The sequence below is a fragment of the Oncorhynchus clarkii genome, chromosome 26, assembly GCF_045791955.1.
Source record: "Oncorhynchus clarkii lewisi isolate Uvic-CL-2024 chromosome 26, UVic_Ocla_1.0, whole genome shotgun sequence".
In the NCBI taxonomy this organism is placed as follows: Eukaryota; Metazoa; Chordata; class Actinopteri; order Salmoniformes; family Salmonidae; genus Oncorhynchus; species Oncorhynchus clarkii.
This window is the reverse complement of record NC_092172.1, coordinates 7,621,961-7,635,754: the sequence shown is the minus strand read 5'-3', so window position 1 is coordinate 7,635,754 and position 13,794 is coordinate 7,621,961. Positions and strand designations below refer to the sequence as shown.

General features: G+C 43.9%; 1 pseudogene; it reads right to left on the bottom strand.

Moving 5' to 3' along the window:
- Positions 1 to 634: 634 nt before the first annotated feature.
- Positions 635 to 13,794, bottom strand: part of LOC139385295 (activating molecule in BECN1-regulated autophagy protein 1-like) — a 148,077-nt pseudogene continuing 134,917 nt past the window's right edge.

The following is a 13,794-nucleotide window of genomic DNA, read 5'->3' as shown; positions in this document are numbered from 1 at the left end:
TCACCAGCAGCATGTTGACGTACGCGCAACTAGCCTTGAGGTTAGACAGTCTGCAACAACAAAGGATCCATATCGTCTTTGTTCTCCATATCATGTCGTGACCACATTGCTCTCCATATCACATTATGATAAGGATTCACTGATGTGAGGGAGTGCCTCCATCTCCGTGAGGACTTAATCAATTCTAATTCCTCAAGGAGGAGGGAAAGGAGGAAATGGATAGTTTAATCGGACATTTCATGCTCGTTTCCTTTGATACTGTTGCATAAAGGAAGATTTCCAAGCTCCTTTTTAATGTGTCTTTTGCCGTACACCCAGACATTATGTAACACTGCCCCTCACGGTCTCTGACTTTGGTGGTGGTATCTTGGAGAGGGATGACTGAAGTCTTGGCCCTGGCCTTAGTCCACAGACGTTCAGCTGGGCTTTTTGAAGATTGTTACCACGTTTCAGTGGATACGAATTAGTCCTTGTTGGTCATCACAATAAGGGTCCAGGGGGGAAAAGAAAACAACTGAGACATGTTTGGACTCCATAACTTTGGCTGATCTCAGATTCTTCGTTTGGCCCATCCTCACATTGGCCATCATACTCATACTGTATCATTTGGACGTAGCTAAGATGTTACTATTCTTCTGTGGCTAAGACATCTCCGAGGAGCGTTGAGTGTGACATAAGTTGATAAACATGACTGTGGAGGCTCCCTGTGGAGGCTCCCTCCTCCCGTTCTCTGTAACCACTCATCCCTCCAGATGTCTTAGTAATATTACCCCTCACCATATGTATGCTCCAGCTCATCTTGTTCCAATATTCTTATACTGGCACATGAGGAGATTCTTAAAGGTCTTCTTGAAGGTGGCGTTGCAGAGGGCGTAGCAGGCTGGGTTGATGGTGCTGTTGACGTAGCACAGCCAGTAGCCGATGGCCCACACAGTGTCCGGGACACAGGAGTGGCAGAAGGTGCTGATGAGCACCATGACATTGTACGGGGTCCATGTGAGGATGAAGGCAAGCAGGATGGCGAAGATGGTTTTGGTCACCTTTTTCTCCCTGGCTGCCATTTGGCGCTTCCTCTTCACCTGGCTGCGGGCAATACTGGCAAACTTGCGCGCCACCTTCCGGGGGCGGTTGACTGGGATAGAGCGGGTCTCGCCCCCCTTGATGGGTGGCTGAATCTCGATGGCAGTAATGCACTCGTCACCAGCCTGCTTGGTTACAATCTTGATCTTGGACCATTTAGAGGCAGGGTTGAGTTTAACGGTTTCCGCTGCAGGTGCAGGTTCAGGTGCAGGAGCAGGTGCAGGAGCAATGCCAAGGCACCCCTCGGAAATGGCTTCACTGTTGGCCCTCTCCTTGGCATTTTTGGGGGCAATGCTGGCTGTGCTGGAGCCATTGGAACTCTCTTTCTCTTCTGGATTGACACTAGCGTCAGCCTTGGTGGAAACAACAGACACATCAATCTTGCCATTCTTCACAGCTTCACCGGTGTTGCAGGACTCCAGACTGGGCTTGGGGGACGGGTTGTTGTTATTCTGTCTGTTAAGGATGTGGCTCTTGAGTGGGTTAGGTATCTTGAGGCCCTTCTTCTTTTTCTCAGCCTCGGGCTTCTGCTTGGACACCCGGCTGCGGCTGGCCAGAGAGATGTGGATGTAGAGCACCATCATGATGACCACAGGCAGGTAGAAGGCAGCGATGGCTGTGCCGAAAGTGACGGCAGGGTTGGAGAGAAACTGGATGTAGCACTCTCCTGGTGGAACCGTGCGTTCTCCAACAATAAACTGCCAAAACAGGATAGCAGGGGCCCAAAGAATGAAGGAAAGAATCCAGGCACCTGCAATCATCAGCCCAGCCATTTTGGTGGTCCTTCTGGCTGGATAGCTCAGGGGCTTGGTGACACAGAAGTAGCGGTCAAAGCTAATAATAAGAAGGTTCATGACAGAAGCATTGCTCACCACGTAATCCAGGGCCAGCCACAAGTCACACGCTACAGGCCCCAGGGGCCAATAGCCCACAATTATGTAGACAGTGTAGAGGTTCATGGAGAACGCACCAATGATAAGGTCTGCACACGCCAGGCTAAACAGGAAGTAGTTGTTGACCGTCTGGAGGTGCCGATTTACTTTAATGGAGAGCATCACCAGGATGTTGCCTGTGACAGTGACAAAACTAAGGGAGCCTGTAACCAGGGCGATGAAGACCATCTCCACGGCTTTGTAGGGGCTTCCCATCTCCTCCTCCCCCACCACACAGGTCTCATTGGTGCCAGAATCATTACAGCTGAGGTTGGCTGACAAGACATCACTGGAAATGTTGCTCAAGGAGCCTGAAAAGGAAGCACAATAACAACAATATGTTAATTCTGGATGTGTAGTGTAGGAGAGTTTAAAAGGTTACTCCATCAAACTTCAAGTTATTAGAATAGTACACAATGCAGAACAGAACAACCAGGTTAAAGGTCAGTGGCCCAAGGCCGGGAACAGGAATATTCCAAGTTCGGACAGAAGGGGGGAGTCAGATCACTATGATCGCCAGGAACTTTACTTTTGGTGTCTATTTTTAATTGTTGCGCTACTGGTGCTGCCTGTTGATGTTAGGTAGGCAGCTACAGTAGCTGAATGATGTTAACATCTTTGGGTTTTATTTCATTAAATTTATTTTATTTCATTTCATTTGAGTGCTTATGTCACCTACTAACACCCTGGTACTACCTGTAGCTCCCGTTCTCTGCAGTCTGAGAAAACACTGAGAGAGAAAGGTATGTGTTGCAGATTACTCCTTTGTAGAAGTCCAATGACGTGAAATAATGAAAACATCCCAAGGTTAATGCTGTAGATATTGTTATAAGGGAGTGTGAGACTATTAAAACATGTAACATTCAGAGTTTTATTGTTATTAATATAGTTTACAGAGTGCTAAAATGTATTGCTGTTCTAGCTAGCATGCCTTTCTGTGATGCAAACGGTTAGCCGAGCTGCCGACTGATGCTAGCGTTGCATTATGGGAGATGTAGTTTTAGCCCTCTAAGGTCTGAATGGGATAAAGGCGATTCCACGTTGTAGCTTGTTTGTATTACAGTGTTTTTGTACACGAGTTGTTGTATTTTAATACTGTCAACACTGAAATGGATGTGGGTTGTGGGATGTGAGACAGGATATGTGTTTTACCTTTCTTCATGCTCCTGTATAGAACAACTTGTCAGATGGTGCATTGGAGACTGATGTGTTCCTGTCCTGTCTTTTCACAATACTATTGCAGGCAAGGTTCTATTGTCTAAGAATTAAGATTATACATTCTTTGTATTAAGGACTGGTTATTATTTTATACTATACATTATGGCTTTATGTGTGAATGTGATTGTGTGAGTCTGAGAAAACACTGAGAGAGAAAGAACTTGTCAGATGGTGCATTGGAGACTGATGTGTTCCTGTCCTGTCTTTTCACAATACTATTGCAGATCGACATAAAAGCCAAAAAGACAGCCGTGGTGTCGCTCTTCTTTTCTTGGTTCTCCTGTGGTACATATAAAGACCGCTACATTAGCACAAACCTCCCAACATATCCACTGTTATGTAACATCTTGCCCTCTGCGAAATGCTCTTCGCCAAGACATTTAATTCTTTGAAATGAAATACACGGTATGAAAGTCTGAAAACATAAAGAACATAATACTATATGTTTTTACTTCTAAGCGAAGAATAGCCTGGTTGGGTGTTCATCCTTGGTTATGTGTTCTCACGGAATCGTGGCTGAATGACGACATGGATATTCAGCTAGCGGGATGTACGCTGCACTGGCAAGATAGAACAGCACACTCCAGTAAGACAAGAGGGGGCGGTCTGTGCAGCTGGTGCATGAAATCTAAGGAAGTCTCTAGATTTTGCTCGCCTGAAGTAAAGTATATTGTGATAAATTGCAGGCCACACTACTTGCCTAGAGAGTTTTCAGCTATACTTTTCGTGGTGGTTTATTTACCACCAGAGACAGATGCTGGCACTAAGACCGCACTCCGTCAGCTGTATAAGGAAATAAGCAAATGGGAAACCACTCATCCAGAGTCGGCGCTCCTAGTGGCCGGAGACTTTAATGCAGGGAAACTGAAATCAGTTCTACCAAATCTCTATCAACATGTTAAATGTGCAACCAGAGGGAAAAAAATTATAGATCACATGTACTCCACACACAGAGACGCATACAAAGCTCTCCCTCGCCTCTATCCTCCTGATTCCTGCTTACAAGCAAAAATTAAAGCAGGAAGCACTAGTGACTTGGTCTATAAAAAAAGTGGTCAGATGAAGCAGATGCTAAACTACAGGACTGTTTTGCTATCACAGACTGGAACATGTTCTGGGATTCTTCCGATGGCATTGAGGAGTACACCACATCAGTCACTGGCTTTATCAATAAGTGCATTGAGTACGTCGTCCCCACAGTGACGGTATGTACATACCCCACCAGAAGCCATGGATTACAGGTAACATCCACACTGAGCTAAAGGGTAGAGCTGCCGCTTTCAAGGTACGGGACTCTAACCCGGAAGCTTACAAGAAATCCTGCTATGCCCTGAGTCAATACAGGGCTAAGATTGAATCAAACTACACTGGCTCCGACGCTCCGTCTTATGTGGCAGGGCATGCAAACTATTACAGACTACAAAGGGAAGCACAGCCACAAGCTGCCCAGTGACACAAGCCTACCAGACGAGCTAAATCACTTCTATGCTCGCTTCGAGGCAAGCAACACTGAGACATGCATGAGAGCATCAGCTGTTCCGGACGACTGTGTGATCATGCTCTCCGCAGCCGACGTGAGAAAGACCTTTAAACAACATACACAAGGTTGCGGGGCCAGACGGATTACCAGGACTTGTGCTCTGGGCATGTGCTGACCAACTGGCAGGTGTCTTCACTGACATTTTCAACATGTCCCTGATTGAGTCTGTAATACCAACATGTTTCAAGCCGACCACCATAGTCCCTGTGCCCAATAACACAAAGGCAACCTGCCTAAATGACTACAGACCCGTAGCACGCACGTCCGTAGCCTTGAAGTGCTTTGAAAGGTTGGTCTCACATCAACACCATTATCCCAGAAACCCTAGACCCACTCCAATTTGCACACCGCCCAAACAGATCCACAGATTATGCAATCTATATTGAACTCCACACTGCCCTTTCCCACCTGGACAATAGGAACACCTATGTGATATTGCTATTCATTGACTACAGCTCAGCGTTCAACACCCATAGTACCCTCAAAGCTCATCACTAAGCTAAGGACCCTGGGACTAAACACCTTCTTCTGCAACTGGATCCTGGACTTCCTGACGGGCCGCCCTTAGGTGGTGAGGGTAGGTAGCAACACATCTGCCACACTGATCCTCAACACTGGAGCTCCTCAGGGGTGCGTGCTCAGCCCCCTCCTGTACTCCCTGTTCACCCACGACTGCATGGCCAGGCACGACTCCAACACCATCATTAAGTTTGCAGATGACACAGCAGTGGTAGGCCTGATCACCGACAACGACGAGACAGCCTATAGGGAGGAGGTCAGAGACCTGGCCGGGTGGTGCCAGAATACCAACCCATCCCTCAACGTAACCAAGACTAAGTAGATGATTGTCGACTACAGGAAAAGGAGGCCAGAGCACATCCCCATTCTCATCGACGGGGCTGTAGTGGAGCAAGTTGAGAGCTTTAAGTTCCTTGGTGTCCACATCAACAACAAACTAACATGGTCCAAATACACCAAGACAGTCGTGAAGAGGGCACGACAAAGTCTATTCCCCCTCAGGAAACAAAAAATATTTGGCATGGGTCCTGAGATCCTCAAAAGGTTCTACAGCTGCAACATTGAGAGTATCACTGGTTGCATCACTGCCTGGTATGGCAATTGCTCGGCCTCTGACCGCAAGGCACTACAGAGGGTAGTGCGTACGGCCCAGTACATCACTGGGGCTAAGCTGCCTGCCATCCAGGACCTCTACACCAGGCGGTGTTAGAGGAAGGCCCTAAAAATGGTCAAAGACCCCAGCCACCCCAGTCATAGACTGTTCTCTCTATCTACTGCATGGCAAGCGGTACCAGAGTGCCAAGTCCAGGACAAAAAGGCTTCTCAACAGTTTTTACCCCAAGCCATAAGACTCCTGAACAGGTAATCAAATGGCTACCCGGACTATTTGCATTGTGTGCCCCCCCAACCCCTCTTTTTATGCTGCTGCTACTCTCTGTTTATCATATATGCATAGTCACTTTAACTATATCTACATGTACATACTACCTCAATCAGCCTGACTAACCGGTGTCTGTATGTAGCCTCGCTACTTTCATAGCCTTGCTACTGTATTTAGCCTGTCTTTTTACTGTTGTTTTATTTCTTTACTTACCTATTGTTCACCTAATATCTTTTTTGCACTATTGGTTAGAGCCTGTAAGTAAGCATTTCACTGGGGTCTACACCTGTTGTATTCAGTGCACGTAACAAATTAACTTTGATTGGATTTTATGTATTTCCATGGAAAAATAAAGTTTATTTGGAAAGTAATAAATATATATATTTTTAATAACATTCATGATTTGCATAAATGTAATATACTAACTATTACTCTTGTTAAAAATATGAAATGGTATTACATTTGTTGAAAAGCACATTATGACTCGAAACTCAAAGTTTAGGACTTGAGTCTTGAGCTTAACTCGGTCTTGCCTGTCTTGACTTGGGACTTGAGTGCTAAGACTTGAGACTTACTTGTGACTTGTAAAACAATTACTTGGTTCCACCTTTGCCTAGCTCCCATGAACAACTTAGCAGACAAAAGGTTTATGACATGAACATGGGCCTGGACAGCATTCCTGGTGAATTGCCTTGGGTGAAGAGAGTTTCACATTGTATTGCTCCTCAGTGATGTATTCTACAGCATGCTCTGTGCAGCTGTCTGTTCATTCAATTAAGACATCACAGAGAATTAAATTAAACACAGCACTAAATATCAACATCTCTTTCAGGTCATTTAGATTGACCCAAAGGTTCATTATTTAAGCCTCTCTAAAGCAGTTGAGTTAGATGTATTTTAAGGTATTTCCCCCTCGCATACTAATGAATAACAACAGATGGAAATACAGAAGCCGAGCCTGCGGTGTGACATTGATGTGTAAGAGAATGTGACTCTGAGCTCAAATTATCATGGATAACTATCTGTGTCAGCAATGGATCCTCCACATTAAATACTGAGGTACTGTGAATATAAAAGGCATCTCCCTAAGTTTCGTCATCGTCGGCAAACCACCCTGATACTCAGCTGGAAATGTTTAGTTGTCAGCCAACTGTAAATCTTTGTAATGCAAACAGAAAAGTTACAGGGGTAAGTTCCGGCATAAGACACTTCTGTTAAAGAATACTAGCTTCAGGAGGAGATACTGTTGAAAGTGTAGCTGAGTCTGTCTCTGCACTGTCTAGGGCAGTATCATTACGTATTCTGTTTGTAGTGTCGTAGTTTGGACACCCAACTGTATAAAACACCATCAAATAATACCAAAAACAACAACAGTAGAAATGCAAGGCAGGGCATTGGAACAACAAACAAACCCCATTCAATAAGGAGATCAAATCAGACAAAACACCAGCTAACAACTTGCCATAATCCATATTACAATGATGTGTTTCTGCAACGTGTGTATGTCAGCATGTCTTTAGAAGAGCTTGACGGTGTGATTGTGTGATATCATTGAAAGGCTGCCCTCTAATGGCAAAGCATTGTTTTGCTAGGGGACACAGGAGATCTTATCAATAATGATCAAAGACATGGCCCCGGTCTTTCAGTCAGAATATAGGATGTGACATGCTGCTTTTAATGCCCACTGTCTTCTGTTGTTGTATACTGCTCTGACCTACAGAAGGTGGAACAGAGAACGAGGGGATTCGGTCCATAACCTGTTAAGTTCTCCATAACTGAGAGGCAGGAATCAAATGAAACCACCTACGGTCATATCATAGGTTTGTTCTTTTTCACTGTTCAGCCAACTTTGAAGTTAAAAATAACTCAGAGGAGATCAAACCAGTCTAAAATCCATATTACGCACTTGTGGGGGGGCGGTGACTGAATAACCCATTCTTTTTGATTCCAGCCAGACAGAGATGCCGGCTGCTAACTTTAAAATTGCTCTTAGTTTCAGTATCTTGCAGTGTTCAGGAGTAGTGAACTACATCTACTGTAGTTCAACTAATAATTGAACTACAATATGCAGTAGATTGGTTCCAGTAGTTAATTACGTTTTTGCCATGCTAACTAGCTAACTACTGGAACTACACACTACATTTTTGATCATGAAAATAAAATAAAGAATTTCCTTTTTTTTGGCAACAGACCTGTGTAGTTCTCACTTGAAACATAGTTTTTGTGTTTAAATTACACATGTTAACATTTGACTCCAGAGGGATTGCAATTTTGCAATTTGTAGTCTATGACATTTCAGATTTAGATATGATGATTTTTCACAAAGTAGTTTGGATGATGTGAACTGCTTTTTTAAAGTAACTTTAGTCAAGTAAATTATATTTTTCTTAATGGTAGCTTTCCTATAGCTTAACCTTTTCTAGTGTGAAGTAATCAGTAGCTAGGTAAAGTACACACAGCGGCCAGCTTATTAGGTACACCACCCCATTCACGGAAATGGTTAGCTCCTACAGACAGTGATACAGGTGGTCATGGCTTGCTATATAAAGCAGGCAGACGGGCATCGAGGCATTCAGTTACTGTTCGATTAAATGTTAGAATGGGCAAAATGAATGACTTAAGCGACTTTTAGCGTGGTATAATCGTCAGTGCCGGGTGCACCAGTTACAGTATCTCAGAAACAGCTAGCCTCCTGGGCTTTTTGCGCACAACAGTGTCCAGGGATTAAAGATAACGGTGCAACAAACAAAAAACATCCACTCAGCGGCAGTCCTGTGGGCAAAAACAACTCGGTCCTTGTCACCGATTGGCTATTGCAGCAGATGACCACACTGGGTTCCACTCCTAATCAGCTAAAAACAAGAAGAAGCGGCTCTAGTGAGCACGTGATCATCAACACTGGACAATTGAGGAGTGAAAAAACATTGCCTGCCCTGACGAATCCCAGTCCCTGTTGAGTCATGCTGATGAGTCAGGATTTGGTGTAAGCAGCATGAGTCCATGGCCCCATCCTGCCTGGTGTCAATGGTACAGGCTGGTGGTGTAATAGTGTGGGGAAGGTTTTCCTGGCACACATAGGTTCATTGATACCAATTGAGCAACGTTAGAATGTCACACCTTGTAGAATCCATTCCCCAAATCATTCAGGCTGTTCTGGAGGCAAAGGGGGTCCGACCCGGAACTAGATGGGTGTACCTAATAAACTATTTTAGAGTAGCTTCCCCAATGCTGGTATCTTGGCTGAACACACTTGTGTGAGGTTTGTGTTTTTACCAGACTTTAAGCTCTGGAAATGTGAAGGAATGGAATTCCTCAAATAAAGGAATGTGTTTAGTTAATGATGTAAAAATGTACCTCTGTTAAGTGGGGTGCTAATAGAGTCTACATCTCCCTCACAGCCACCCAGCTTAAGGAGACCAGTAACTTGGCTTTAAAGAACAGTGACTTGGCTTTTATCAGATGTGAATAACTGAGCCTACTGATCGAGGTTCTACTGTTCGGGTGTAAGCATGTAATGGTTTCAGGGGAGTATCCATAATTAAACAGACAACTTTAATGTATATATGTATACAAGGAATTATGCAATTAGAGTGAAATAGTTAAAGACACAGTAGATAGGTATTTTTCTTACAGTGTAGGGGTTGGTAATGTCCACTGTTCCTGGCTCTAGCAATGCCATTCATTGTGGCATGACTGTGATATCCTCATGTCTAGCAGGAGAAAAGCAGATGCACTCCACTTGAAAGCCCTTCATGCCAAAATAGCTAAGACACAGCCGCCACGTGCCCGATACTGTGATTAGGCATTTTGGTCTTTGATACTACAGGCAAAATACAATATTTGATCAAATACAGGTACAAATCAAATGTTATTTGTCACATGCGTCGAATACAACAGGTGTAGGTAATCCTTACAGTGAAATGTTTACAGATACATGACGGGTCATTCAGCTCAGGGATTTTATATCAGTTTCTAAGTAAGTTTGATCCAGTTCCTGTTGATCTAATGTCAAGGAGCTTTCTACTTTACCGACAGCGGGTCACTATATAGTCCAGCAAACAGCCTTGAATCTGAGCCGGGCCTATTTTAAGAACGCATACCTTGTCACTTGTGACTGTGAGCATGTGCTTGCATACTGCTGCAGGGAGGGGGTACTCATCTTAGTCACCCCATCTTAAAGTATAGACGGCGGTATAGATTTATGAACTCGTAAGTGGTAAAGACGTGATCCTCCAGGATAAGGCACTGGTGCATTATGAAATATCTATGAACATACAGGATGATACAGGATATTATGAAATGCTATCATAGGTCTAATGCTATATACCATAGGATCAATTATACATCATTGGTTTCAATATTTGATGAGTTGTTTGTGCCTGGCTTTTAAGTTTAAAAAAAACAAGCATCAACAAATGTAGTCAATGGGATAGTATAAACTTGATCAGTAATATAATTTGTCAAGTAATTAATATTATCCGAGAATATGTATTTCACTGTGGCACTATTGCACCATTGGGCAAAAGTATGTGGACATCTGCTCTTTGAACATCTCATTCCAAAATCAAGGGCATTAATATGGAGTTGGTCCACCCTTTGCTGCTATAACATCCTCCACTCTTCTGGGAAGGTTTTCCACAAGATGTTGGAACATTGCTGGGGGGACTTGCTTCCATTCAGCTGCAGGAGCATTAGTGAGGTTGGGCACTGATGTTGGGCGATTAGGCCTGGCTCACAGTCTGCGTTCCAATGTATCCCAAAGGTGTTCGATGGGGTTGGGGTCAGGGCTCTGTGCAGGCCAGTCAAGTTCTTCCACACCAATCTCGACAAACCATTTCTGTATGGATCTTGCTTTGTGCACGGGGGCATTGTCATGCTGAAACAGGAAAGGGCCTTCCCCAAACTGTTGCCACAATGTTAGAAGCACAGAATCGTCTAGCATGTCATTGTAAGCTGTAGCATTAATATTTCCCTTCACTGGTACTAAGGGGCTTAGCCCAAACCATGAAAAACAGCCCCAGACCATTACTCCTCCTCCACTAAACTTTACAATCAGTAATATGCATTCGGTCAGGTATGCTTCTTCTCCAAACCCAGATTAGTCCGTCTGACTGCCAGATGGTGAAGCGTGATTCATCACTCCAGAGAACGCGTTTCCACTGCTCCAGAGTACAATGGCAGCGAGCTTTACAACACTCCAGCCGACGCTTGGCATTGCGCATGGTGATCTTAGGCTTGTGTGCGGCTGCTCAGCCATGGAAACCCATTTCATGAAGCTCGCGACGAACAGTTCTTGTGCTGATGTTGCTTCCAGAGGCAGTTTGGAAATCGGTAGTGAGCTTTGCAACTGAGGACAGACTGTTTTTACATGCTTTGCACATCAAATCAAACTGCATTAGTCACATGCACCGAATACAACAGGTGTAGGTAGACCTTACAGTGAAATTCTTACTTACGAGCCCCTAACCAACAATGCAGTTTAAAAAAAATAAGAATAAGGGATAAAAGTAACAAGTAATTCAGCACTTGGCTGTCCCATTCTGTGAGTTTTTGTGGCCGACTACTTCGTGGTTGAGCCGTTATTGTTCCTAGACGTTTCCACTTCACAATAACAGCACTTAACAGTTGACCGGGGCAGCTCTAGCAGGGCAGAAATTTGACAAACTGACTCGTTGGAAAGGTGGCATCCTATGATGGTGCCACGTTGAATGTCACTGAGCTCTTCAGTACGGGCCATTCTACTGCCAATGTTTCTAAGGAGATTGCATGTCTGTGTGCTCAATTTTATACACCTGTCAGCAACGGGTGTGACTGAAATGCTGAATCCACTCATTTGAACACGTGTCCACATACCTTTGGCCATGTAGTATAGGTAAGTATTTCCCAAGAGAAAGCTATAGGCCTATACCTTAGTTATCCAGACTGTTACGGTTTCAGAGCCACAGAGTTATTTCTCTACGTAACTTGCCAAAGCTGAACAGCAGGATGCCACAAACAGCAGCTGCTGCTGACAAATACTTCCATTCATTAATCAGAAGTTCAAACAAGGACTATAGTCACTATTTAGCAAAATAGGACTACTCCCATCTTCTGAGACACTATCATTTTTATGAGGGATTTGAGAATAGAATATGAATCCGTGTATGCAGTATCATCTCTTACACTAATAAACATAAGATTCAACACGCAGACTAAACTAAGGCCTAAATGAAGACCAAAACTAAGGGATTAGGGCAATCAACAACGAAAATAAACTTCACTTTGACAAACAGACGCCTCACAAGTCCTCAACTGGCAGCTTCATGAAATAGTACCCTGCAAAACACCAGTCTCAACGTCAACAGTGAAGAGGCGACTACGGGATGCTGGCCTTCTAGGCAGAGTTCCTCTGTCCAGTGTCTGTGTTATTTTGCTATCTTATCTTAATATTTTCTTTTTATTTGCCAGTCTGAGATATGGATTGTTCTTTGCAACTCTGCCTAGAAGGCCAGCATCCCGGAGTCGCCTCTTCACTGTTGACGTTGAGACTGGTGTTTTGCGGGTACTATTTAATGAAGCTGCCAGATGAGGACTTGTTAGGCATCTATTTCTCAAACTAGACACTCTAATGTACTTGTCCTCTTGCCCAGTTGTGCACCGGGGCCTCCAACTCCTCTTTCTACTCTGGTTAGATCCAGTTTGCGCTGTTCTGTTAAAGGGAGTAGTAAACAGCGTTGTAAGAGATTTTCAGGTTCTTGGCAATTTCTCGCATGGAATAGCCTTAATTTCTCAGAACAAGATTAGACTGACGAGTTTCAGAAGAAAGTTATTTGTTTCTGGCCATTTTGAGCCTGTAATTGAACCCACAAATGTCGACGCTCCAGGTCTAAAGAAGGCCAGTTTTATTGCTTCTTTAATCAGAACAACAGTTTTCAGCTGTGCTAACATAATTGCTAAAGGGTTTTAATGATCAATTAGCCTTTTAAAATGATAAACTTGGATTAGCTAACACAACATGCCATTGGAACACAGGAGTGATGGTTAAGGTAATGCAAGCAAACAGTATGTGCAGGAATCGTATTCTGAACTATTGAGACTGCACAGCAGGGACAGCCTCTCAATCCCGGGAAAGGATACCGTTTCGTTGGTGGTTTGAGATAAACAATTAAATAAAATATATATTTCAAAAATGTTTGGGGCAAAACGATCTCAATCGACATTTGAATGACTAAAACCAAATCAAAACCGTGTAGAAATGATAATGGACATTTATAATCTCTTCACTCTGTCCAGCTTACTAACAGTCATCAAAACGAAAGCATCAGAAATTCCAAAAGCGATGGATAGAGGAATATTTTCAGCAAATTTTGACGGAGATGAATTATAATACATTTTAACTACGGATACGGCCAATGGGGCAAACGAGTTTGACACCCCTGCTGTAAAGGCTAAAGCTTGATGGGAACACACTCTGAGCTCTAGACATTACGGAGGGTCTAATAATAATGCTAAATATAGGACGCATGGCTCAGTGAACTTCCCCTCTCCGTGCTGTAGGGATCCTCTGCTGTAAGCTGTTTGATATGGTACATGCTCTACCTTTTGATTCCCTTTATCCTCATTATCCAGGCCTCCGTGCTGTGCCT